Source organism: Bos taurus, chromosome 10 (genome assembly GCF_002263795.3).
Source record: "Bos taurus isolate L1 Dominette 01449 registration number 42190680 breed Hereford chromosome 10, ARS-UCD2.0, whole genome shotgun sequence".
NCBI lineage: Eukaryota > Metazoa > Chordata > Mammalia > Artiodactyla > Bovidae > Bos > Bos taurus.
In genome coordinates, this window is record NC_037337.1 from 74,245,984 (window position 1) to 74,273,356 (window position 27,373).

General features: G+C 38.7%; 1 long non-coding RNA gene across 1 annotated transcript; it reads left to right on the top strand.

Moving 5' to 3' along the window:
* Window positions 1–4,135: 4,135 nt before the first annotated feature.
* MGC148318 (Putative UPF0730 protein encoded by LINC00643 homolog) lies at window positions 4,136–19,554 on the top strand. Its single transcript, NR_038117.1, has 4 exons — window positions 4,136–4,416; window positions 5,510–5,626; window positions 16,503–16,618; window positions 16,724–19,554. It is a non-coding gene; the product is annotated as a Putative UPF0730 protein encoded by LINC00643 homolog (long non-coding RNA).
* Window positions 19,555–27,373: the final 7,819 nt, after the last annotated feature.

The following is a 27,373-nucleotide window of genomic DNA, read 5'->3' on the forward strand; positions in this document are numbered from 1 at the left end:
AAACTTGACAAATGATTGCTGTCTCCTGACATTCCTTCAACAGAGACTTAAACATCCTTAAGTGTTAAAATAATTGCGACAACATCCATGACTGTGATTCTTAAAGTCTTTTGCAGCAATTTAAAAAAAATCTTAATTATCTTGAGTAACATTTTATGGATGAATCAAATCACATTATATGTCTTGTAAACCTCATAGTCTCTTTATAATTTCTCTAGGGTCTCGCCAGGGAGATTCAGAGACATGGCTCAAGAGGCCTTGGGTGACAATTCAGAGCTCTGGTGAATTTTAATGTGCATTCTACTACATAATAAAACATCTAATTCTTTTCACCAAATAGATAAGGAGACAGGATTAGTGTTATTTCTGTGGTTGTTTCAAGGAGGGACAAGATTCAATAGTGAAAAGACTAGAATTTAGATGAATTCTCAAGTGAGTGGTATGGTATTTTAAGATTTAATTTTTAAACCCAAAATTGTTTAGTGAAAGATTTGCTTTAATCACTTACCAGAAGAATTAAAGAATTTAAAAATTATATCTGCGGACATACCACTGTGTGTTTTAGTACAGATTAAACTCTTATACCTGTTTCTATTTCTGACTTTACCACCAAGTAACTCTGTGATCTTGAGATTACCTTGACCTTTCCTTCGTGTCTTCGAACATCTGTTATTTTTCTTGAGGTGGTCCCTCAAGATGAAGAGGAATTTGGTAATTATTTGATGAGTTATATTGACAGCAAAAAGGCAGTTTCCTGGTCTTTTCTAATAATGTATACTAGAAGTGCTGTCCATGTTGGTCAAGTTAGCTAGCTGCTTCTAAATAGATTTTTTTTTTTCTTTTGCTCCATAGAGATGCAGCATGTGATGATGGAGGCTATGTTTTACCTGAGGTTGGAAAAGAGTTTAAGGAAAAATGAAACAGTTCAGCTCAGAGGACTCACACCTACTTTGGAGGAAGAGAATTAGGAGTATAAAGGATTTTAGGTTATTTTCCAATGCCATTAAAATCCAGACAGTGACTTTTTTTAGTGGAAATCAGTTCAAGTTTTGTTTTTTCCAATCACATTCAGCCATAGGCAGTGTTCTTTTTAAAATTTGTTATTTTATATTGGCTTATAGCTCAATTGGTAAAGAATCTGCCTGTAATGTGGGAGACCTGGGTTTGATTCCTGGGTTGGGAAGATCCCCTGGAGAAGGGAAGGCTGCCCATGTACTGTATACTCCACAGGGTCGCAAAGAGTCAGACACAACTGAGTGACTTTCATTTCACTTCACATAGTTGATTTACAATATTATGTTAGTTTTAGGTGTACAGAGAGTGAATGACCTTTATAAAATGGTTTAAGAAGGAAGAGAAGTTGCTGTACCAATACAATGTTCGTTATGGGCAGAAAACAGTTTTCTGTGTAATAAGGTTTTTTCCTCTCCTTCACTTAACAAAAAGGACAACAAGTATTGGCCACCTGTATGTAAGTTCACTAACCGATAGTTACACAGCTAAGGTGAAAACAGAAGCCCCAAGCCAGGCTAGGTGATACCATGCATACATGTCATCATAATTAGCTTTGATGTACCAGGTACTGCTGGAGAAGGGGATGGCAATCCACTCCAGTGATCTTGCCTGGAGAATTCCGTGGATGGAAGATCCTGGTGGGCTATAGCCCATGGGGTCACAGAGTCGGACACGACTGAGCAACTAACACAACGCAGCCAGTACTGTGGGCTAGGTGCTGGGGACACAGTGTTAACAAGGTGGAACTAGCTGAAAACCTGGTGTGATGACTGTTGTGAAGTGGGATCAGTAGGAAGATCGGGAACGTAATTAGGGGGTTAATCTAGTTGATGGGAGTCTGTGAGGGGAAGTCACTCAGGAAGTGAGTAGTTAAAGAAGTAAGTAGTTATGAGGAAGTGATAGTTAAGCTGAGACTTGAAGGCTGAGTAGGAGTAAGCCAGGTGAAAGAGAGGCACATTAAGGAAGGAGAAACAGCGTGTACAAAATACCTGAGACCAATGAGAACCTTCCCCATTCAAGGAAACTGAAAAAAGTGGACCGTGAACAGCAACTGAGAGCACCTTCTGAAATGAGGTAGTCAAGAAGGCAAGGCTGACTGAGATATCAGCTCCTTTCTTCACTCACCGTAAAGAACAGGTAGCAGTGGTATAATTCTGGCTGTGGCCATTGCCCAGATTTGAGGTGTGCCAGTCTCAAAGCCACCTTTCTTACCTTATGCTGCTGCTAAGTTGCTTCAGTCGTGTCCAACTCTGTGCGACCCCATAGACGGCAGCCCACCAGGCTCTCCCGTCCCTGGGATTCTCCAGGCAAGAACACTGGAGTGGGTTGCCATTTCCTTCTCCAATGCATGAAAGTGAAAAGTGAAAGTGAAGTCGCTCAGTCGTGTCCAACTCTTAGCGACCCCATGGACTGCAGCCCACCAGGCTCCTCCGTCCATGGGATTTTCCAGGCAAGAGTACTGGAGTGGGTTGCCATTGCCTTATAGCTGACATGAAATCATCAGATCTTCGACCTACTTATTTATTTTTTTTCCAGATGGATTTTAAGTTACCAACTTCCCCCCCCCGCCCCGCCCTACTTTGCAGAGGTGTAATGGACAAAACTCTAAAATATTTAAAGCATACAACATAATGATTTGATATACATATATATTGTGAGTGGATGTCTAAAATTGAGTTTATTATTAGTACAAGTTTATAGTATTTCAATTTTAGGGCCAACAAACTCTTAACTCTACATTCTATTATAGGTATTAAGTTGGTACTGGGTGCCTGAGGGGGCAGAGGTCCCTGAGATTTGTAGGGCCAGTTTCTGTAGCTCCTTCAACTGTGAAGAAAATCTGCCATTGCAGGAGTCAACTTGACACTGTATAGCAGCTCTGCTCTGGCTCCAAAGAAAGCAACTTCTCTTTTTAATTGATTCCCAGAGGTGTCCTCTTCCTTCCAGACCCTGACCTGACCCTATAGGAAGTTGTGCATCTACTTCTTCAATGATATTCCTTTCTGAGAATGGCACTGGGCAAAATTTCCCTGAGATGTTTGTCATCTTCCTTTCTTTCATTTGGCTCACTGGCTACCCAAATTTGCCCACACTGGCATTCTCAACATCCCCCTCCACCCAAGAACAACAACCCCATTGAACAACAACAACAAGCAATGATAAAATATAAAAACATAGCCTGAGTGATACAGTACAGAGACAGCACAAGCTTTTGGGCGACTTTATACTAAAGTGTGAATGACTGAAACATGCATACCTTCTCCAGTCTCCTTTGTGAAAAGTACGTTTTCTTTTGTATATTTTCATTTTAAAGAAGTTTGCCTATTAGCCTGAGGTTTTAATTAGCCACTGGATCAAAATGAAGCCTTTCTAACTGCATAAAGTACTTCAGACCACAGGGTCATTTTTTCTGAAAGCTTTGGCAAAATACCAGTAGGCAGCGACAGACAGTGCCAAAAGGATTTAGACTCTGGACTGATTTCCATGTATTAGTTGTTTTTCCCCTCTTCAAAATCTGTCAAATGTTCAAACCTGCAGACACAAACAGGAACACACTGGGGAGAAGAGTCCCAGAGGGCGGAAGATCCTCTACTCATTGTCCCATGCGCCTCACCTCCTCACACACGCACACCCCTTCCTCTCTCACCTTGCCAGGGACCTGCCCCAAGGTGAATAGCATCCCAGCGGGTCTAGAGGCACTAACAGAGTCCTGCTGCTTCTTCAGCCGCTGGAAGTGCCAACCCTCTCGCATGCCCAAACCCGATCCTTCTACAGGACACTCAGCCAGGGCCTACAGCGAGTGACCCTCACATAAGAGGCGCGGCCATCATCACCTGCCCAGTCCAGCAGACCAGGGCCTGAAGCCCGGCACGCAGAGCCACGGCGTTCACCCGACCGCAGCAACCCAACCGGCTCTTCAGGCCTCAGTTCAGGCGAGCACAGGACCCTCCATTTGGGGCTCTTTGTTCGCCACCTTCCTGGTTGCTGCTCTTAAACCTTCCTCCCAGCAGCCCCCACCAGCGCACCGACCTGCAGAAAAGTTGCTCCCGAGCTGTGGAGGGGCGTCATCGCCTCCTAGCAACGCTCCTAGCAACCGGATAACATCTGCTCCCTCTGGTCCAATGCGAGCTGAGAACAGCTGCGCGCCTGCCTCGCGTTGCGAACCCCGAGCGAGAGGCGCTTCAGAGACTGGAGGGACGGACCTGCAGGAGCCAGGGCTGCCCGCCGAGCTGCAGTTGCCGCCGCTGCCACTGTCGCGCCGCCGCCACCGCCGTCGCTGTCGCCGTCAGTGCCCTTCTGAAGAGTGACAGCGCCGTAAAAGCGGGAGGGAGCACCTAACCCCGCGCCTTTATGAAACAGGTGCATGCTCCGGTCTCCTGGTGAGTGGACCCAGCTTGCAAGGTATGTCTGAACTTATCCAGCCAGGTGCCCGCCCCAGGGTCAGAAAAGACTCTTTCCTTGAGGGCGTGGATCGGGACGTGTTCTGGGATCCCACCCCGCCCCAGCCATTGAAAAGTAGCTAGCTGGTGGTCCCGAACAATATAATTTGATTTTTCTTCTTTAAATCTTGGGATTGTTCCTGCAGATGCCCCTGCCCATCGCTGTTAGGTTTGTGCTTGGAAGTTTTCAGTCCTGTTTTTCCTTTGACTTTACTGCCTGTGTGCAGCTAGGAGCGCTGGAAGCAGTGAGCTCCCAAAGAAAACCTGTGGTTAAGGCGAAAAGGATAGTGTAGCTTCGGCTAATTGAATCAACACGTATGGAGAGCAACATTCTTTTTAGGTCCTGCTCTGGAAAGGGTCCATTTGGCTAGGAGCAGCCAGTTCACTGTTACTCAATCTCCTGAAAAGTAACCATAGTAACTCACCTCTCTTTTAATGGGATCCTCCTCATTGGCTGCCTATCTTCCTTTGGAAAGCTCATCTCTCTAAATATAGAAGATGATGAGATCTGTAAGCATACATCCATGTAAAAATAAAGGTGCAGTTAAACATGGCCCTTTAAAGAAAAACTGTCTTCAAAGATAAAGTACCCTTTGACAATTTCAAATCTTGGGAGAAATAGTGTGTATTCTGGTGAACGATTGAGTAAGTCTGTTTTGAGGTAACTGCTGAATTGTTACTTTAGAGAGAATATTTCTTGAAATCATACAAAAATCTGGCATTTAAAGAACTAATTATACCTGGTTTTTTTAATCAACCTACTAATAACATCCCCCAAATAATTGCCCAGTAAATATTTGATGAGATATCATTTCTTTCCACATTTCTTAGAATAGTTACGAGTCCTCATGTTTACAATTAAATTAAATGGAGAACCTTATAGTAACTGTGTTTTTGAAGGTTTACTTACTTCTTTGGTCCAGATCAACTCCACCTCAAACATCTTAGTGTCTTCCTATTGCATGCCTTCTCCTGACTTGATAACCAGTTCAAGTCAGTGCAGTTCTGACTCTTCCAATGTTATTTGTGTTTCTCTCCTTGTTTCAAAATCTCAGGTAGCCATTCATGAGTCTGAGGCTTTGAGAAATGCTCACTGTGAAAAGGGGAACTTTCACCAGATTTTCTGAAGCTGTCCTAGAAATACACTTTTCAGATTGATTCAGCATTACCAGGTAATCACTAGTTTAAAAGAAATTACTGTTTAAATATGTATCCAGAGAAATAAATGCTAATGCAGCATTACCATAACTTACAAGATCAATATAAGGGGTTGTTTATATAGATGGTTGCTGGGTAGAAGTCAACAGAGGTTTTCTGTAGAAAGGACATTTGTGGGCTGGCAGATTTTCCTCTTGAAGACTCATATGAGTAGGGTGGGGCCAAATTAGGTAGCCTGGCTTGGCGAACATGTCAAGCGGAAACCCTATGAGCACATTGGTACATGTCCGAAATGAAGGCAATAAAGAGAGCTCTTTGCAAAAAGAGAATGTGGTGATTTTTAAAATTTAGTTTGCATTAAAGTCATTGTGATAGAAACCCATGAGTGTCAAGCATTTTAACTCAATTTTCAGAATATAACATAGTCTTTTACTGAGCCCTCCAGTGTAGCTTTCACATGTACTGAGCTATCCATGTGCAGTTCCTGTAGGTAACCAGTCTAGCAGATTATAATTAAATACATAAAAATATACCATGGCACATTTCTTCTCTTTCCTTACCTCCTTTTGCAAAAATAAATAATCGAACAATTTTATTCAGAAACCTATTTGAAAATTTATTCTAATCTGGTTGTTTAGTTTTTGTGGATGTCATAAGACTTTACAAGTACTGGTCTCTTTAATCACTTATTGAAATATCTGTAGCTTAATAATTTTAAGCACTAAAGATTACTGCTTGAGTCCCGAAATGCTTGTTTCGTTAGTCTTTAGCACCATCCACCTGTTTTCCTTCCTCCACCATAATTACTACATTTTATGGTGAGAAACAAATCCAGAGACCAATAAGATTTACTGTCAGCTGACATGAGATGCATATAGAGTTCTAGTCATGCTATCAATCTGAGGAAAGTTTGAGTAAAGCAACCATAAGTATTGGCTCATGTATATACATTATTAGCCTTTGCATTAGTAATTTATATACATCCTATCCCTATTTAATATGCATAGAAGTTTAAAATCATTCAGGGCCCTTCAATTTATGTGAATGAGTCTGCTCTTTCATTGAAACCACTGTCATAATCAAAAGGTCAAGTGAAAGGAGTTCTTAAATTTTAATTTTGATTCCATCATGAATGTATAATGTGCAGAATATTTACTATGAAATCTTGATGACCATATCTATTTCAAGTCATTCACCAGAAAATATTATCATGGTGTTTTAAATAAACAAAAACAAATCATTATAACCTAAGCATTTAATCCTAGAGACATTAGTAGATTCTAAGAGCATGAAAAAATATTTCACAAGTTTGTAATTAGCCAGTGTAGCTAGTCTCTCTTGTCAATGTAACTAGTCACTCTTGTTAATGGGAAGACCAGCTGTACTTGAACATACCATGTCTTACAGAGAGGAGTATACTTAAGGCTTAGGAGTATACTAAGACTTAAGGCTGAGACCAAGCAAGTTATAACTGAAATCAAGTTCTAGTTTCAATTTTTTTTTAGTTTCAATTTTTCATCCAGTACTCCATTTGGAAGTTTTTAGGTGTTCATGAAATCATTCTGCATTCAGTTTTATGTCATGTTACTTTCGTGGGATTTAGAAGATGCTTTGAAACATGGAGAAACGTTGAAAGGTTTAAGATGCTGAGGCCATTGCCTCTACATCTGGGCTTTCCACTGAGGCCTCATGCCAGCTGGCTTTCACTGTCAAAATACCAACACCCAAACAATAGCTCTAGAACCAAGGCACAACCGGTTCAGATTGTTGTATCTGTCAAAGCATATGCTTCAGAACCCCGGAGAAAGCCTGTATAATGATTGCAGAAGCAGGGGCAGATTTACCATAACTGTGCAATACGAAAACTGAAGAAGTACCCCTTTAGATATTGGGAGGAGCTAATTTTTGTCAGCACTCCCTGCCTTCCGTCTTATTTTTAATAAGCTGTCTATCTAGATAGTCTCAATACATTGCATTAATGTTTCCACTTTTTAGTCTAACACAATTATTTTTTAATTTTTCATGATTAAATTTAACAGGCTAAAAGCAGTTAGCTAGTTTGCTGCCATAATTCTCAATAGGAGTGGTAGGAGGATATTAACAAAGGATCTGCTAGTGTTATGTTCAGTATTGTAATGTACTTAGAAAAAATTAAACCTTTTCTCATGGTATAAATTATAGAAAGTAAAATGCAAAAAAATAAATCTTCTTGGTAGGTAGAAATATATGAATCTTCTAAATATTAGTGATAATCAAGAGGGGAGGAGGGGTAGGGAACCTGTAAAATCCCCTCCATGGTGGTGTATCAGAATACTTTTTAAATGTTTATTAAAAGGGGGCATGGGTTAAGATGTGAAGAAAAGTTGGGGACGTTGCAAAGAGAATCAGGACTAAGAAACCTGGAGCCTTATTATACCACTTTATGGCTTAATATCTTATGTGGGGGATAAGACATCTACTAAGTGGTATGCATGAGTTGAACACAACGTAATTTAAAGAAGTATCTATCACTCTTTAGAATAAAGGTGCCCTGTGAATAAAGAACATTTTATCACCACAACAACTCCAGGTGGTGACATAAATGAGGCAGTTATGAGTGAGGGCAGAGAACCAACTCCAGAGCAAGATGTTCAAGGGCATGGAACCCACAAATATGAGGGCCAATTGTACAACACAAGTTTATATGAGGGACCTGAGCATCTATAGATTTGGGTATCTGTGGGGGCCCTGGAACCAGTGCCCTGATATTGAGGAATGACTCTATTTTAGTGAGTAAAGTTAATGATTAGTTCTAATTTATGTTTTTCTACAACACGTCTGGATATTTGGCTTAATGTTTTTGGTGATATACCCAAACTCGATGGTAGTATCAAAGTGGAAGAAAATGAGGGTGTTACACATGAGGTACTTTTGAAAAGACTACTGCTTTGAACATTGGGGTGCATGGATCTTTTCAAATTAAGTAAATTTGTAAAATTAAGTAAATCTTTTCAAATTTGGATATATGCCCAGGAGTGGGATAACTGGATCATATGGTAGCTGTGTTTTTAGTTTTTTTAAGGAATCTTTGTACTATTTTCTATATGACTGTTCAGTTTACATTCCCATCAACAGTGTGAGAGGGTTCCCTTTTCTCCACACCCTCTCCAGCATTTATTGTTTATAGATTTTTTTTTTTTTGTATTATGGCCATTCTTACTAGTGTAAGGTGATACCTTAGCACTATTTATAATAGCCATGAGGACATGGAAGCAAAGATGTGGTACATATATTCTTCCTGGGTGTCTCAGTAGTAAAAGAGTCTACCTGCAATGCAGAAGTGGGTTTGATCCCTGGGTTCAATCCCTGGGTTAGGAAGATCCCCTGAAGAAGGAAATGACAACCCGCTCGTCTTCTTGCCTGGAGAACCCCATGGAGCCTGGTGGGCTATAGTCCATGGGGTACAAAAAGTTGGGCATGACTTAGTGTCTGAATAACAGCAGCAGCAGCAGGTGCATATATACAATGGAATATTACTCAACCTTAGAAAAGAATGAAATGACGCTATTTGAGGCAACACGGATGGACCTAGAGATTGTCAAACTGAGTGAAGTAAGTCAGACAGAGAAAAACAAATATCATATTATATATGGAGTATAAAAAAGGGTACCAGTTAACTTACCTATAAAATGGAAATAGAGTTACAGATGTAGAACATAAACTTTTGGTTATCAGGATATAAGGGGGGATAAATTGAAAGATTGGGATTAACATAGACACACTACTACATATAAAATAGATAACTAAATGGACCTCCTGTGTAGCACTGGAAAATCTACTCAATACTCTAGTGATCTGCATGGAAAAATAATCTAAAAGAAAGACTGGATATGCATTTATGTATAGTAGATTTACTTTGAAACTAACATTATAAATCAACTATACTTCAAAAAAAAAAAAAAGGCTACTTCCATACACATAGCAGGGATTTAAAACCCTTCTCTTTGAGCAACAGACTGGGGTACCTAAGGAAGTAGAGCATTTCCCTAGACACTGCTGATATTTCTTGTCACCTCCACCTGTCAACGTGGTTGCTTTGCCAGGTTTCTTTCTGATTCATTCCCACTTTCTAAGGTAAAAGGTAGAGTGTAAGGGAGCCTCATCCTTCAAAATAAGGAATGCACTTCTGAGGGGTGATAAGTCACAAAACTTGCCCCAGGAACCTGCTGTGCTAGGTCTCTCTCATTAGTAGGGCCAGATCTCCTCATGTAGGCTTCAGTGCAGTATCAAAGGTAAATATGGTTACCTGGCTGATCCTGTCCATTTAAAGATGTTCTCTTTGGTTCCAAGACCATCACCAGTGAAACAAGGTAGGCATGTGGAACATCAAATGGTCTTTTATTTAATATTACATATCTGTGCTTGGGGCTCTCTTTTATGCTGCTAGTTTCTTGAAAAAAAAATCTGTAACTCCCTGGCTGTCAGTATCCCTTGGAAGTTCCTAGGAAAGTTTTCCAGAAGCTGCAACTTATTGGTAATTTTAAACTGCCAGTAGGATCAACCATGTGCCTGGGGTGGAAGATACTTCTGAAGGAACAGGTTGCTCCATTGAGTCACAGCTAAAAACTGGCAATGATTTCTGCTCCTCTAGAACATATTATCCAGAAAGGTGCCAGGCAAGAGGTTATGAGGGAGAAAATTGATGGGATATTGCTAAGCATCAGCAAAGCTAAAGGTCTACAGAAGACGTAGCATTACAGCCTTGCATATTGCACCTGTCTGTCTTCCTGAATCCACTCACGGATGTTTCATGCATCCTCTGCTTAACACTAAAGAGAGGACAGATGTCCTCCATACAACACAGTGCTGCTGAGTGGCATGTATACACTCACATATATCGCTTCAAAAATGAGGCCACTGCAATAGTAATATGTAATATTGAGCAGAAAATATGTGGATGTATGACAGGTTCTCAGTGCTTTTTAAACATCTCATTTAATCCACACACAACTCAATGATTTTGATATTTGGCCTCACTTAGTCAATGAGAACTGACTCATTGGAAAAGACCCTGATCCTGGGAAAGATTGAAGGCAGGAGGAGAAGGGGATGACAGAAGATGAGATGATTGGATGGCATCACTGACTCGATGACATGAGTTTGTGCAAGCTCCAGTTGATGATGGACAGGGAAGCCTGGTGTGCTGAAGTCCATGACGTCGCAGAGTTGGACATGACTGAATGACTGAACTGAATCAATGAGGAAACTCAGGGTTCTTTGAGATTAAATACTTGGTCCTAAGTCACTAAGAAAATAAATTGTACTACTGGGATCAGAACCAGTGACCCCAGAAGATCGTACTGAAGTGTCTGTAGCCAATGGAGCAAGATTGCAGAATGTAACTAACATTAAGAGGTAGAGTAGCTCTCTGTAAACAGGTGTGCCCATGGCACTTAAGGAAGGATTTCAGTAGCTTTGTCATTGGGAAAGCATTATGTAGATATGTAGGGATACATACTTTTTTAAAGCTCATGCCAGGCTAACGCTAGGCAAAGAGAAATCATTGAGAGACTGAGCTGAGTCACGTGGTTTGTCCACATCACGGATTGGTTGTTGATCTGACTAGAAGCTCTTTATTTTCCCCATTGATCAAACTCTTCCTTTGACTTTGGGTACAGATGCATACAGCCAATAGGATGGTCTAAACTCTGTTTTTGTGGTATTTCTGTTTTGATTAAAGTATTGTGGGGTAGAAAATGAAAACCTTACCAAAATTAAGATATGTTAAATTCATCACTTCTTTACCGTTTCTTAGGTTTTTTACAGTCTTGGACGAAGAATGGTTTTACTATCACAGGAGTTGTCCTTTTATGATCGTCTGTATTCTTGAAGTGTTTGTAAATTAATTTGCTGATGATTTTTCCTTAATGTACTGCCCGTGGGCTGTGCACCAAATGAAATCACTTGTGCGCTAATGGGATTTCAGTTGTCTGGAAGCAGAAGCAGAAGAGTAAGAAAGAGCATTTAAGCAACCATTTGTAATTACTTTTTAAACATTTATTTAAAGAAATATGTATAAATTGTTTTGTCAGAACTTGAATGACAAGGATGGTCATTTTGTTCTGTGACTTTTCATTTGTTTGTTGACGTTTTAGACTAGGAAAGACATTGAGGTTGGCACAGATATTTTATGTACCCAGAGGTTAAAGTATTAAAAACAATTTGAATATTCAAGTCAGCATTAGCCATTTTACTTTCAGAGATAAATTTAGGCTCAGCCTCATTAAGTTTTATAATTTATATGCTGTTCTCAGAGTTCAGGACATGGACTATGAAGACATAAGGCCATTTTACTTTTTCTTGTCTATTTCATCAGCTTTATTTGAATAACAGGCTGGGTTGAGCTGGGCTTTTTAGTTATGGGAGAATTATAAAAATAGATTTACATATGTTTACTGGGTCATAACAGCCAAACTTATTTGGAAATTCAGAGTAACTTTAGTTCTCCAAATAACTATTTGGATATTTTAGAAAACAATTATATTTCCTTCACCTGAAATGTATAACCAGTGACAATATATCTAGAAACATTTTCTTGGAGCTGTTATAGTATCTGTGCTATTTTCATCTTGATCATTTGAAATACACTTTTGCAGTCATTTAACTCTCTAGCTGGGGCTTCCCAGTTGGTTCAGTGGAAAATAATCCACCTGCCAATGCAGGAAATGCAGTAGACCTGAGTTTTATCCCTGGGTCAGGAAGATGCCCTGGAGGAGGAAATGGCAACCCACTCCAGTATTCTTGCCTGGAGAATCCCATGGACAGAGGAGCCTGGTGGGCTACAGTCCATGGGGTTGCAAAGAGTCGGTCACAGCTGAGCATGCACACACACACACAAACACAGATTTAAGTCTCTCATTATAATCCAGTATCTCTAGGAGGCAGGGTGGTAGAAAGAATCTTAGGGTCAAAGCTAGGAGGCCAGGCTAGGATTTGCTTCTGGGATAGATCTGTGCCTATTGGCCATAATAAGAACTAGGATTGATTGAGTGCTTACTATATTCTGGGCATAATGCCAGTCACTTTCCACGAATTATTTCAGTGATCCTGTGAGCCAGTATTATTTCTATCCCCACTTTACAAATGAAGTTTGTGGAGCGTTCATGTAAGTTTCTCAAGGTCACACAGCTAAGAAGTGATGGATCTGGACCACTTCCATCTGCCTTCAAAACCCAGACTCAGCCACACACACCAAATTGAAAACCACTGAACCTTTCTGGGTCTCAGTTTCCCCATCTGCAGATCATGGAGGCGGAACCATGTGATCAATAAATAGTTCCCAGCTCTGAAATTTTTGAATTCTCATCCAGCCAAGAAAACAGATGTAGGAACTTATGTTTGCTATATATTTTAGCCTCAAAGTGGCTAAAAGCATCCTCCAAAATTTGATGCCGAAAACATTGCGAATAGCTAAACAGCATGCAAGGAAGTAATTGTCGAATGGATACCAGCTGTGAAAGCTTTTCAGCATTTCAACAACCCATGGGGGTATTTTTTAAGAGCAATAAACTAAGTGGCTAAGTGTGTCGCCCACAGAGCTGAGACACAAATCTAAACCCCTGAGAATTTACTGTGTTTCCAGGGTCCAATACATTCTCTATCTTAGGATAACTGCCTGAATACAGCAGACAGAATCTTTATGAACCTTGCTTGGGACCATATGTATTTTTTGGTCTTGTTGTTAAATAAAAAGTATTTTACCAGATCATCACTTGGTTTATTTGACACTTGTTTCTCCAAATTGCCACCTGCCCTGCCTTGTGTCATTCACTAAAAGGTCTTTACTTGGCTATTAATGCTGTAGACATTACATTACTTTGTAAAATAAATGAATATGTGTTTCCTTCCAAATATATATGTGAATATATATACATATATATTTCCAAATCTTTCCTCACCCTTTCTTGCACTATAGTAATTCATCGAGCCTTGTTAAAAAAAAAAAATTAGTGACCTGTCCAGTCGTTTATAATGCTAATAAGTGTCAATCATTGATATTTCTTAATGTGAACCGAGGAATTTATGTTGAAAAGTGATCTCATTCATTTTTCACTACTAGTTTAAATGGAGTCCGGCTTTGCTCATAAAGCTAAAACATCTAAGTCAATGTAGCCAATGTCACAATAACAACAACAAAAATCAATCAAGTCAATTGCTTGGCAGTCTCACGATTAGGCAATCAGTTGATGGGCTGAACGTTCTGTTTTCCACTTGCTGTTGTAGTGCTACTACACTTGCCTAATGCTATGACATAGAGGCTTTCAAAATTCGGTCCCCAGGTCTGCAACTTCAGCATTCCCTGGGAATTTGTGAGAAATAGAAATTCTCTGCTCCTAGCCCAGACACAATGAATTAGAAGTTCTGGGGGTGGGACCCAGCAATTTGTGTTTTTAAGAGAGACAATTCTGATGCTTCCTAACTTTTGAGAACCATAATGGCATCAACGGGTTAAGTGGTTTAAAAGAAATCAGTAATTCTTGTGGTTGCCCAGGGGAAGAATGAGGGGAAGAGATAGGGAATTGGGAATCAACATGTACCCACTGCTATATTTAAAATGGTTAACCAACAAAGTCCTGCTATATAGCACAGGGAACTCTACTAAATGTTATGTGACAGCCTGGGTGGAAGGGGAGTTTGGGGAAGAACGGATGTATATGTATGGCTAAGTCCCTTTGCTGTCCACCTGAAACTATCACAATATTGTTAACAGGCTATACTCTAATATAGAGTAAAAAGTTTAAAAAATTTAAAAAAGCAATAAGTAATAATTAATTGTTATCACAGAATAACCCAAAGTTTCGCCTACTTATTGATTCAGTCCTTTAAAAATATACCTAATGTTCGTGTGTCAGCAGCTCAGTCATACTTGACTCTTTGCATCCCCATGGACTGTAGCCCGCCAGGCACCTCTGCCCATGGGATTCTCCAGGCAAGAGTACTGGAGTGGGTAGCTATTCCCTTCTCCAGGGGAGCTTCCCAATCCAGGGATTGAACCTAGATCTCCCTCATTGCAGGCAGATTCTTTATCATCTGAGTCACCGGAGAAGCTCAAAAATATGCCTAAGAAAATGTTAACTAAAAAAAATAGCCCCTGAGAAAACTAGGTTCATTGATGTTTTCATTACAAATAATTTTGTTTTCCTTTTTTTCTAACCTCTGAAATCTGTGAAAATTTCATATAAACTGAGATGTGCTAACTGAACTCAGGAATTGTGTACTGACTTTTTCAGTTGTCAATGATCATTACACATTCATCTCTTTTTAGGTCAGACACACCAGTGGTTTAAAATTCTAATTTCCCTTACAGAACATGCCAACTCTAATTTAAGACTCTCTTGGGTTTATAATCCACAGCGGTGCCAGTGAAAATTTGGAAAGTTTTAGGTGTGATTTTTTTTTTGGTAGATTTTTCTACTGGTTAAGGAAAACCACCCAGCTACAAAAAGCTACAGGAAATGTTATACAGATGCCACCAAAAGGAGGAAAAACTGAGAAGAGTCATGTTTTTAAAGAGTATGTTTTTAATAGTTAAGATTTAAAAAATTCAAGATGTCAGGGAAAAAACATCAAATGTTTTAACCATGAATTTATTTAGCCAACACATTAATAAACTACTCATTCTTTGAATCAAATGGTCTCAACACCCAGAAATATTCAAAGGTGTGTTTAAGGGTAAAATTGATAATGCTTAAGTATAAATTTGTTTTCTGATCTGGTCTACTGAGGTTGAATGAGTACTGTGAACTGGATTCAATTTCTGTTCTAAATTCACTCAGTGCTTTCCCTGGGAAGCGCCTTCTGTATATCTTTAGGTTTCAAGACTATACTTGCCTCTTTTCCATGATAAGAGCGCCACCTAGTGTACATACTAAAAATTCCCTTTAAACCAAGCCTCTGAAAATCGGCCTTCAGAACACCATCCTTCCCTAAACAAGTTAGGATTTTCAACAATAGCGTATTAAAGGAGAGGACAACATTTTTCCTTTAAAAATTATACCAAGGTCAAGTTTTCTAATCAGTATGATATTTGAACTGTTTGCTTATGATTAACCTATGCTAAGCCAGGTGTTATGAGGATGGTTATACCATGACCATATAATAGGGTTTGTCTGTAGACATGCAATTATTTCTTTAAAGTATATAATTGGGTCACCAACCATTTTGCTAGATTTGATTAACCGAGGAACATTAAATGCCTTCTGTTATGGAAGCAGTATAATGAAAAGCATGATGAAAAATAACATCTCTTTCCATTCATTTTGTGCATCAATTTCAAATGTGGATATTTTTTGACATTAAATGGCATGACATTAAGTAGAGGATTAGGGGCTTTCCTGGTGGCTCACACAATAAAGAATATGCTTGCAGTGTGAAAGATCCCTGGGTTAGGAAGATCCCCTGGAGATGGGAAAGGCTACCCATTCCAGTATTCTTGCCTGGAGAATTCCATGGACAGAGGAGCATGGCAGGCTACAGTCCATGGGATTGCAAAGAGTTGGACAGACATAGTTACTAACACTTCAAGAATGTATTATAATTCTAACACTTTGTTTCTGAGGGGCTGCATGTCTGAATAGTGTCATTTGCCTGCAAACAGGCTTCTTAGCCACAGGACAATTGCCACTGACTTCTTCACTGCTTGATAAGTAAGTTGCGTAGTAAGTAAAGAGAGAATGTTAGTTTCTGGGGTCACTAGTTTACTTTGACAAGTAGAACTTTTGTTTTTAAACACTCTTTTAAACACCCTTTTGCTATAGTAAAACAAAAAACTTTTGTTTTTAAACGCTCTTTCAAACACTCTTTTGCTAAAGTTAAAATCTGACTTTTCTCCAATTATTTTATTTTGTTTAGCTTATCCAACAAAAGTATTAACATATACATTAACAACGTCGAAAGTAGCCTACTTTAAGAGAAAATATGCAGAAGAAGAAGATTTACATCAAGATTACCATGGGTATTTTCCAAAAGTAAGGGTATACTTTTAAATTTTGTTTGAGTCTTGTCAATAGCAAAAGCTCTTGTTTTCATTTTTCTAAAATGTCGATTGAATGATGGTTGTATTTGCTTTTCAGCACCTGATATTGCCTGAGGACAGGACTTGCATTCTTAAACTTTCGCTGGAGAAGCTCAGATTTCTTGAAGACCCAGAAACCTACTTAAGAAGGTCTGTGTTAATTAACAATTTGCTGAGGAAGATCCATCTAGAGACGGAGAAAGAGAGCTATGAATACTTTAAAGAAGCTCCCTGTTATAAGACTGCTTATTCTGATACAAGAAAACGGCTGAAGTTTATGGTACAGGAATGCTGTTCTCAGTCTCTCTATTACGAAGAGCTGCATTCGTATCATATTGTGCCTTATGCTTCGGAGAATGCCATTTATGGAATGGGCTACACTAGCAGCCACTTGGAGCAAAATTCTCAGTTGCTTATTTATAAAATGAATTAAATTAACTGTTAAAGTCCATTGATACCTGTTTCTAAATGCCTGAACTGTTCATAGTGAAGATGTTAACATAAGGCGCTAATTATCAGTGCCCTTGAGATCAGAGATGAGATGCATGCTGAACTGATTGGAGAGAACCCTGGTTATTATTCAGCAGTCCTTAGTATCATCCAGCCAAATTGAAAATATGTCCACGTATTATAAAGCAGAGAATAAGTGCTTTAGAAGCTAAGTTTTCTTGCTTTTTTTTTTTTTAAGATCGTGTATGTAGGAAGGGACCTAAATAAGTTCCTTTGCAGATTTAAACATTTCAAACCACCTATTTCCAAATTCTACCACTTCTCGTGGAAAGTAACAGATTCATATTAAACAGATAATTTCTTGTCCCCGAGAATTAAGGGTGGACCAAATTGAATTTTCTGTAAATGATGAAAGGAAGGGTCAGTCCTTTCTGAAATGCTTTGGTTTGTCAAGCATTGTGCCAAATAATTGACACCATTCTCCTTTTACCATTAGTGGCAATTCAAGATGTGACCAACCTTCTACAATTTAACTGCTGAATGTTAACAACCAGAACACTCCACACTGATCCATTTTACATTTCTTTCTTTCTTTTTTTTTTTTTGCTTCATAGAATTTTCTCTTTAGAAGTGGAATTTATAAAATAGCCTTGCAGATAGGCTTATCTCTAAGTTCTAGGGGTCAATTAAAATTTGTGGTTGGCCTTTAGTTGCATTTAAATTTATTTATGATGTCACATTTACAGGCCATGAAGCTCAGGAAATGGGTGGGCAGGTCATCTTTGATTTTAATAGGCAGATATCTTTAGAGAATCTTATCTGCAAAAAAATGGTGAGAACAAGAAATCCTACATGATGTTATTTCTTCATCTGAGAGTTCATTTAAGGCTGTCTAGATGAATCTTTGCACTGATTTTTGTATAATAGTCGACCGTTCACTATTTGACAAAACGTTTCAGAATGCCTTTAGTAGTGAAGTTGAGATAAGTTCCTATATTTTGCAATTTGAAAGATAATTAGTTAACAAGTTGCATAGATTCCTGAAACTGTTTGAAATGGTTCATGATGTTCTTTGAGGTTTGAGTGAAATGTCTGATTTCAATGTCTGGACTTATGTTCCATGGCGCACATCATTTAAAGAATTGTCATTAACTGATAAAACAGATTGGAAAACTAGGTGCCAAAGGTACATTTAAGAAAATACCAAAGACCCAAAGATGAGTGTTAGATAGACTATGATAATGAAGATAAGAACCTAAAGTAAGGATTATACAGGACATGGAAGAACATTATTAAAGGGATTTGGAATGATTTGCTTACTAACGTGCTTTCAGAGCACTTTCTACATACATGATAGTAATAGTCAAGGGCACTGCTTGGGCCTTCAGTGGTCATATGTTTTCACAAACATATGTGACTTTTCTAAACATTGTGACTTTTCAACATTGTATCTTCCCTTGTTGAATGCCATCTTGTAATCAAGAAGGTCTTTATCTCTTCAAGAGAATTTTGTTTTTAGTTTTGATTCACTACTTGCTCCCTCTAATGAATTATCAGGGTGATTAACATGGATGCTTTTGGTATAAAGAATATGAGTTCCCTAATTAGCATGCATTGTTAAAGACCACATAGATATATAACTGATAAAATTATCAGGTTTCTATTTAATTGCTCAGTCAGAATTAGAGAAAAATGATTTGGAACAAATTAAAATATTATAGTTGGGGCTAATTTTTAAGGCAATTTAGTATGAATGGTGAGATAGCTTTGACATACAAATATATTTAAAAATTAATTTAAGGGCAAAATTTGTTACCAAATTTCAAAAAATTTATTTCACTACTTATACCATACCTTACTTCCCAGAATGTGTTTATTAAAATGTAGTTTTCTTAAATAATGGAAATATTAATTGAAGACTCTAAATTTTATAGGATAATTATGTACTTTGAAAAATAGAATTAGTTCTCTAATAGTTTAAAACTTCTTATCAATAGGGACATTTGGCTTGGTTTAGAACAGTATCTATAAGAAAAAAACACACCAGTGCTAATAGATATGACTTACAAAAATGCAACATACTGAAACTGTTTGAGGATATAAATGTGTATACTTGGGGATTGAAAAGAGAGGGGGAGAAAAAATTACCAAGAAAGTGTAATATTGTAAAATTTACTGTTTGTCCGAAATCTTAAAGCAAGAACTCTTGGGCAATGAACCTGTAACAGACATAAAATCTGTTTTATTTGATGACATCATTAACTGAGCTCTCTGAATTTTACATTCATATACAGAGAAGGAACTGTCTTAGAATTCATTGGTATTTGTGAATATGCTTCTCTTTTTTAAGAAATATGTGTTGATTTCAAACCAGGTTATTTAAAAACTATCTTTTAGAGCATTTAATTTCTTTTCCAATAAACAATTCGTAGATAAGGATCTGACTAATGTTATCTTGACTCATTGAAAAATTATAATTTGTATTTAAACTATTTAAACTTGTCTGAGTTAACCAATAAGATTGCTGTGATTTTACCATGGCAACCTATTACATAAGGGCCTGCTCTACTGTCTCCATCCTGCACGATCTGTTATGGGAGATGCAAAGGTAGGAAGACAATGGCAAGTTTTGAAAACAGTGACAACTTTTCTGAACCTGGACACCCTTTCTTTGGTGACAAGAGCCATGCTTAAGGTAAGATAGGATGGGAAATGTATGAATGCCTTTGGTAATGTAGACTAATTTTGTGGGTGCCCAAACAGCCTTAAGTTCTCATAAAGAAGAAGAAAAAGAAACAGAGAGGAAAAAAGAGGAAGAAAAAAGGAGGGGGAGGTGCAGAGATATGAGGAATAGAATTAGTAAGTGAAAGCGAAAGTCGTTTTGTGTGAGGGTTGTTGCTTGCTTGCTATACTCAATTGTTCTTTCCTATGTCTGCTGTACTCCCCAAATCTGAATACGCACAGTATTGATCTTCTCTTTTATTCACCAATGATGCATAAGACTAGATTCTATTCAGTACATAGATTATTTGAAATGTGGTACCACTACAAAATATTCCTAAAATGGAACTCCTTGGGTGGATGAGAAAAGGAAAAATAGAAATTAAGTTGGAAGAAAGACTAAATGGTGAGTGAGCCGGTGTACATGTGGTTAATCTCAAGCACATGAACAGATTTCAGTGTGCATCCCAAGATGTAATAAAGTCAGTGCTAGAGGACTTGGAAATAAGTGCAATTCCCCACCATTTATTGATTAACAGTTATGAGTCGGGCATGGTGCCAGGGTTGAGGATACATAGGTGAATGATGCACAATTCTTTTGTCCAAGCTGTTCATTGATGAGAAAGGAACTCGGAGATATTTGGTTTCATTTTAAAATGTAAGAATTCTTTACTGCGAGTAGCACTTGCATTTCTCTTTTCCAAACTATGGGATGGTTATCAAACATGTATCTCCAAAGGTGTTTGTAGCCAAGAAGAGGCACAGGGAGAAGAGAAGGTATACTGAGCTAGATTTCAGAGTGGAAGAAGAGTACATTCTGCTTTGCAGTGTATTTTATACTTGGAAGAATGAGAGAAAACCAGTACTGCGGAAGGGAGGTGTCGCTCATCCCTGGGGCACAAGAGGTTGTAGGTGAGGAAGGGAGACCAGTGAAAGTGCAGAACAATTCCTCCTCCCCGACCTCTCTAGCTTTGATGTACTTTACGTGGCTTATATCAGGTTAATATTGTCAACGATATCCCTGAAGGGATAGCAGAATCAGGAAATCACAGTCTGAGGGTTGTATATAATGTGTTCAAATTAAAGGGCAGTTTTCTTTAATTTGCCTTGTATTGGTAAATTGCTAAAATGAACCTCGGGATTTCTTAACATCAGCTACTAGAGGCATGCTCCTCTCCCAGTTGCTTCCTTTCTGAGTCACAGCTCAGCCAAGCTCTGTCTTTTCAGTCTGTTGGAAGTGGAGCTTATGGTTCTAATACTCTCTCCCCTATCTTTTTTAAAAATTTTGATTGGTGTATAGTTGATTTACAATGCTGTGTTAGTTTCAGGTGTACGGCAAAGTGAATCCGTTATATATATACATTTATCCACTCTTTGTTTTTAAAGATTCTTTTCCCATAAAGAATGAAGTAGAGTAAAGTTCCCTGTCGTATATAGCAGGTTATTAGTTATCTACTTTATACTCTTGATACTGATTTGTTCAAAACTATTTGGAAGAAAGCAACAATTTGCAGTACTGGTTGAACCCTCTTGAGAAAGGTTTCCAGAGTGTATCAAACTAGAATCCTTCACAGTTTCTTGATAGAATTATTTTAAATACTACTCGACATAGTCATTAAATAACTATCTACTAAGGTAATCTTTATGTTTCTGGAGTTCAGTGTAACAGTTATAATTTCTACATGTTTTGCTAAATACCTTAGGTTGGAAACAATGGAAGATCATGTGTAATTAATTCAAGCAGTTGGTTCATGAGTATTTATGTAATATTTGAAATTTAAATTTATGTTCTTTTTTCCCATCAAACTTCATTACTGTAAATCAGCAATGTGACATGTCTCATGATTATTATTTCCTTATTAAGTGGGCCATGTCTAAAAGTTTGTCCCTTCATGGTTGAACCCTTTGGATTGTATTTCTCCATTAAAGTTTCTGTCTTTCCATAAAGATTATTCTACAGTTGAGTGGGTAAAGAACATTCCTCTACATTAACACTTTTCAAATCTTGTGCATACAAGTCATGAGACATCAAATTAGAATACAAACTCTTTTTAGTAGGCCTGGTGTGGAGTCTGAGAGTCTGCGTTTCTCAAGCTTCCTAGAGGATATGGGTGCTGCTGGCTCACTGAGTACACTTTGAGTAGCAATGCTCTACATGGCTTCGAGAATGAAAATATACACTCAAGTCTACAGTCTTACTACTTTCAAAGCATATGCATTCATGTCTGCTTTTCCATAGAAATTTTTTCTTCAAAGAAATGAAAGGCAAGAAGTATCATAAGCTAATTTTTCAAATTGGCCACAAATATGACAATATTCTATACAGTAAAATCCCTAGAAAATGATTTATAAATTTTATCTACATCAAGTGCAGAAAGGGGATAAGGAGGTAGTGATGTACCATTCTTGAGGATCCACGTGGGTTGAAGAATTTGGGAAACCTGAACTGAAAATGGTACCTGGAACTTCATCTTCTTGTCTTGAACTCTTTCTTGAGTTTTATGCCATGAAAAGTCCTCCCTTTGGTACAGACATTCTGTTTCTCTTAAGCTGTTGGTGTCTGAGTGAGGGGTGGAGGATTGGTGTGAATGAGGGAGTCACCTGAATTGTCTGATTTGAGCATGCCAAGTGATTTTTGTCAGGCTCTCTTTTGGTCTTAAATTTGGTATAGCTATTGTGAAATATAGTGCCATAAGTTTGTCACAAAATGAAAGGAGAAAAGCAGAAATTTAGTTCTGTGGAATGCACTAAAAAACCAAACAGATGGTGTTCTACAACATTTGTGTGGGAAAATGTGTATCTGTTACATAATCTAAAATATGTCTTTTTCACATTTAAAATATTTGGGTCATGATTTAGTTTTTATTGAATTGTTTTTTAAACTTAGAAGAAGAAGAAAGGTCACTGTATTTTAAGGCATATTTGACATGTTACTAATAAAATTTTATTTCTGGTGAAATATAGGTGCTTTTATTAAGTAGGGGAGGGAGGGTCTTAAACTATGGCATTTGCCTTATGTCCCTCAATTCCAGAGGTCTCATTTTAAATGCATATAGCTATATTTCTTTGAACAGTTTATTTTCATTGCAAAATTTGCCAAAATATTCAGAAGACATTTCCAGTCTCTTAGTGAATTTTTTCACTAGAATTGACCCTGAAATGTTTTTTAGATAGCGTGAGTCATGAGAACACATGACAGAACTCACTCAATTTAGGTCTTATTCAAGTATGAGATCATAAGTCTCAGAGTCAAAGATAATTTTTCTACCCATAGAACAGCAGATGTATCTACTCATCGGTTCCTTATAGCCTTGTTATAGATTTGTTAGGCAAAAGGGCAGGTGGTTCACACCAGGAAGATACATTAATAGATTGCTTCTCTTTCCAGTAGGAAATGGTGTTTGTTATCAGTTTTGCCAGCCAGTTATTATAATGTCCCCTATAATCCATTGACTTATGTGGGAAATCAGTACCCAAGTATAAGCTATTTCCAAATAACCAACATTGGCATCATGGACTCAATGGACACGAGTCTAAGCAAACTTCAGGAAATAGTGAAGGATAGGGAAGCCTGGTGTGCTGCCATCCATGGGGTCGCAAAGAGTCAGACACGACTGAGTGGACCACAAAAACATTTTTCTGTGTGCATCCAGCAAGACAAAGGCTTGATTAATTTTAGTTACTTGAGCAATCTAGGAACAACTAACCTGTATAAGTTACAGAGACTTTCATGTATGTGTTAATGGAAACTTGAACACATATGGATGAACACATGTAAGAGGGTGACATAAAGAGCCAATTCATTTCCGGAAGTGAAAAAAAATCCTTATATGTTATGTAAGTGCTTGGACAGTGCCTGGCTTGCAAAATTGATAATAAACACCATTTCCTACTAGAAAGAGAAGCAATCTATTAATGTATCTTCCTGGTGTGAATCACCTGCCCTTTTGCCTAACAAATCTATAAGGAACCAATGAGTAGTGTATTTTATGGTAATAAATCTTGTCTAAGTGATTCTTATTTTTTCCATTTGTGCTCTATTTTGAGTCCAAAAGCAGGTTGTTATAATTTTCTTTCCTAATTTAAGATTTAAGGAACACACACATATACACACTGAGAAATCACAAGTCGCAGAAGAATGGGCTTTTAAAAATTTATTATTATTAAAAAGTAAAAGAAGTGTGAATACTCCAGGGTACTTCTTTTAGGAAGCCTGGAATCTACATGAGAATCCACTTTCCTGGATCCCTGCATAATTGAATGCAATTCAATTGATGTAGTCAGCATAGATGGAGAGAGCATCTCCAGATGACTGCCTGGGGATAAGAAGCAGTCATATTGTGGGAGGCAGAACCACAGAAACAGCTTGGATAAGCCACATTGAGAAGCATAAATATTATAGCATTGTTGAGTTGATGGTAGCATATACAGCAAAAGTTTAACCTCAAAACAAAGACCCAGCACAAAAAAAGGATTTGATGATCTTTTCCCCTTGTTTTCCATTCCTCCAACATTACTTTCCCACCTCCGTCCACCCCAGCCCTGACCCAGGCCCTCTAGTTGTGACTTGATTGCTATTGCCGAAATTAATGGTCATGGCAAGTTCCACCAGGACCTATCTTTATAAAGTCCTGGTTAAATAATCATAATTATTCCTTCGTACTGTGGCAGTTTTCTTAAAATCGTTTGATATGAGTCCACAGAATTAAATATCTTTCACAGTGTGAGGGCCAATCCCAAACATTCACTTCCCTGGAAGGCATTTTTACTGTTGCCCCATGAATTTTACAATTAGAAATGTTTGTAAACGGTACTGTATAAATACAAGTTATGTTGAATTATCATGACTCCTCTCTAGTTAAAAGAGAATATATTAAATAAACTATTGGTTCATACATACAAGCAGAATATGGCAACACTTTGATTACAGTCACAGTATTGATGTAGTTTATGAGATGTCAGAAACAAAAGTTTTATCCGTATGTCTCATATTCTCTTTTTTTAAAATCAATTTGTGATACAAACTAGGTCACCATTTTTTACTTATCAAATTAAAACAACTTCATCCTCACTTGACCTCATTGTCAGGAAGTCCAGTCTTTCTTCTGGAAACTTTCTTCTTTTCCAAGGTGTTCCACAGCCATTTTCTCTGCTCAGCTTCAGCCCAACACAAGAAAGGGGGACCCTTTAGATCAGCTCATCTTGCCATCAAACGTGGCAGTAGTTCAAGTGTCAATCTTGTGGTGTCACCATGGAGACCAATATCAGCCAGGGCTAACTAAGCCTTATTACGTGTGGTTGCTGTGAGTAAGGAAATGTCTCCTTATCTTGGTTGCCCTATTTTTTAAAAACACATGTAAGTTAAACTCCTTCTCATGTCAGACTCTCCAAGGAAACTTATACTGTTAATATTAAATAATCAGGAGATCTAAATAAACGAGCAACTGTTGTTTCTATTTAGCTTTCAAAATAAACCAACTCTAAAAACTCTTCTCTGCCATAGTTGATAGGCCATTAGAAACTGGGACAAATCTAAAATACTAAGTAGTTCACTGTCTCTGGTTTGAATTATGTCCGCTTTCCTGGATCCCTGCATAATTGAATGGAATTCAACTGATGCAGTCAGCATAGATGGAGAGAGCTTTTTGCCGGGGGAGAAGAAACAGTCATGTTGTGGGAGGCAGAACCACAGAAACCACCTGGACAATGGATACAAAATGCACCAGGGACTTAAATATCTATTTCCATATTTAGTTGAAAAAGGCCCTGGGCATGGGTCCAAAATTTAGTATTGTTGTTTTTCCTTCATTGAGTTTGCTTTATGGGTGTGAGTGCATTTCAGACAGATGGCTAAAGTGATTGCTACTCTTACTTCTGTACATACTTCACAATTAATTTCTTTTCATTGGTTGGGTTTCATCCGAAGAAAGTTTTTTATTTCTTTGCATACTACTAGCCCAAGGTGATGGCACCCTACTCTAGTACTCTTGCCTGGAAAATCCCATGGACAGAGGAGCCTGGTGGGCTGCAGTCCATGAGGTCGCTAAGAGTCGGGACGCGACTGAGCGACTTCACTTTCACTTTTCACTTTCATGCATTGGAGAAGGCAATGGCAACCCACTCCAGTGTTCTTGCCTGGAGAATCCCAGGGACAGGGGAGCCTGGTGGGCTGCCGTCTATGGGGTCACACAGAGTCGGACACGACTGAAGCGACTTAGCAGCAGCAGCAGCCCACTGCTTTATAAACTTGTGCCCTATTGCTTTGGAACAAAACCTCAGTGATAGTCCTGGATGTAGAGTTTGACATTACCTGGGAGAATTCAGGTGGCATCCTCAACCAGAATCAAAATTACAGTACTGGAAAACGCTCTCAGACATGGTGAAGAAGCTTATATTTTATATCTGAATTATAGTATGACAATAGTTCAGTAATGGTTCCAGCCCTTTTTCTAATATCCAATTCTTTTCAAGACAACTCCACCTATAAAACATATCCTTAAAAGAAAGTCTGTAGGCTAAGTATTGTCTTTAAATCTTGACTTTCCAGTTAAAGTTTACTAGGAAAACGTATTGCCTTAAATATTTTGCTTTTGGGGTATTTCTTGTTGCCTGAAAAATGCAAAGCTATTTTTTAAAAGTTGCTTTCCATGCTGGTATCTTTGGAGTGGTCTGGAACTCTGACCAGGGCTGCGTCTGCCCCAGTCCATGCCCTGACCATGCATATCTTCTTCTTGGATTAATCCCTTGGTCATTATGTAATATCCTTCTTTGTCTCTTGTTATAGTCTTTTTCCTGGAAATACTGCTGGCTCACTAGGTAGAGCCAGGTCCCAGGGCCTCTGGCTATAGGGACCTGAGGGTCCCAGAATTGTTGTGTGGGTTGGGTGGTGGGCTTCTTCAGGACCTCAGGGGGTTTCAAGGCTGGTGCCTGCCCCGCTGGTAGGCAGCGTTGTGTACTGGAGTCTCTAGCTGCAGGGTTATGGGAATCCTAGGGCTAGTGCTTGTGTACTGGTTTGTCAGGCTAGATCTTGGGCTCTCTAGTAGACAGGCCCATGTCTTGGGGTGGCTGTGAGATTAGGAGGTCTTAAGGCAGCCTGCCTGCTAGAAAGTGAGGCTGCAACTCTGCCTGGCTAGTTTCTTGGCCTTTGGCATTTCAGTACTGGTGCTGACAAGCTGGTTGTTGATACCAGGACCCTATGCTAATGGGCTAGAAGGAAGATTCCCAAATGGCACTTACCAGAACCAGTGTTTATGTGGTTGAACAAGCTCCCCAAAATGGGTGAGTTCCAGTTTTCTCTTGCATCTCCAGGATACTCTCCAAGATCAGCAGGTAGGTTTGACCCAGGCTCCTTTCAAATTATTGCCTCTACCCTGTACTGCCTTTTAAGAGTGGTATCTCTATTTTCCACAGCCTTCTGGGTCTCCTGAAAGTAAGCCTCACTGGTCTTCAAAGCCAAATGTTCTGGGCTAATCTCCCTAGTGTGGACCCCAAGGCAGGGAGTCCAGAGTGAGGCTCAGAGCCATTGCTACTTGTGGAA